Source organism: Sinocyclocheilus grahami, unplaced genomic scaffold (genome assembly GCF_001515645.1).
Source record: "Sinocyclocheilus grahami isolate Dianchi unplaced genomic scaffold, SAMN03320097.WGS_v1.1 scaffold40574.1, whole genome shotgun sequence".
In the NCBI taxonomy this organism is placed as follows: domain Eukaryota; kingdom Metazoa; phylum Chordata; class Actinopteri; order Cypriniformes; family Cyprinidae; genus Sinocyclocheilus; species Sinocyclocheilus grahami.
The window spans coordinates 1-1236 of record NW_015523775.1 but is presented as its reverse complement, the minus strand read 5'-3'; the positions used below and the strand labels follow the sequence as shown (position 1 = coordinate 1236).

General features: G+C 43.0%; 1 pseudogene; it reads left to right on the top strand.

Moving 5' to 3' along the window:
• Window positions 1–40: 40 nt before the first annotated feature.
• LOC107580699 (C3a anaphylatoxin chemotactic receptor-like) lies at window positions 41–1229 on the top strand (annotated as a pseudogene).
• Window positions 1230–1236: the final 7 nt, after the last annotated feature.

Here is a 1236-nt window from a genome sequence, read left to right as displayed (position 1 = left end):
TAGCAAACAACAGTTCGGGATTTGAAAATATCACAGATCACCAGTCGAACAATTCAACGCTGACAGATTTTTCAAGCGTTGAAATCTTCAGTATATTCATATACTTTGTCGTCTTTGCTCTGGGTATTGTTGGAAATGGGCTTGTCATATATGTGACTGGCTACAAAATGAAGACGACCGTCAACTCCATTTGGTTTCTCAGCTTGGCGATTGCAGACTTCATCTTCATCTTAGTCCTCATCCTCAACATTGTTCATGCCTTTAACAAGAAGGTTTGGCCCTTTGGTGACTTCATGTGCAAGTTTGTATCCTTCGTGACAGTGCTAAACATGTTTGCCAGCATTTTCTTGCTCACTGCTATCAGTCTGGACCGATGCCTGTCCACCTGGGTGATTGTTTGGGCTCAAAACAAACGAACTCTGGTCAAAGCCAGGATCATCTGTACACTCATGTGGGTTTTATCCATTGGCTGCAGCATACCATTTGTCATGTGCCGCTCAGGAGAGAACAACAGATGCGCCTATGTTTGCCCTATAAACATCATAAAGTCTCTGTTCATATACAGGTTTATAGTGGGCTTTCTCATCCCCTTCCTGATCATTGCATCTTCATACATTGCTATCGGAGTGCGGGCCAAACGTCTCAAAAGAGGAAAGAAGCTTAAGCCTTTCCGGGTCGTTATATCTGTGATCCTGGCCTTTTTCATATGCTGGTTTCCTTTACATCTTCAACAACTGTCTTACGTAGTTGCAAAGGAAAATGAGTGGCATGACGCTGAAAAAGTATTCATTGAAATAACTCCATTCGTTAACTGCCTGGTTCATCTCAACAGCTGTCTGAACCCCATTCTCTATGTGTTCATGTGCGAGGAGTTTAAAAAGAAGCTTAAACAGTCTCTGCTGCTGGTGCTGGAGACGGCTTTTGCTGAGGATCATCTGCCTTTCCGATCATCTGCCTTTCCGATCATCACGCTCTTCCACATGTTCACATCTCTCAGAATCAAAAGGTCTCAACCAGACAAACGAAACAACCATCTCGTCATGCGGCAGCGGCCAGGACAGCAATACATGCTGTTAGAAAATCAGTCTCAGAGATATTCATTCCCCATGTTAGACTGAAGAGATCTTATAAAGTGTATTAGCAAGCTCTCCACATCTCTGCCTTGATGCCAGAGGTTCAAAATACATATTTCTTTAAAGACAATCTGAAGGTTTAAATGCTGCAATGTATGTGCCA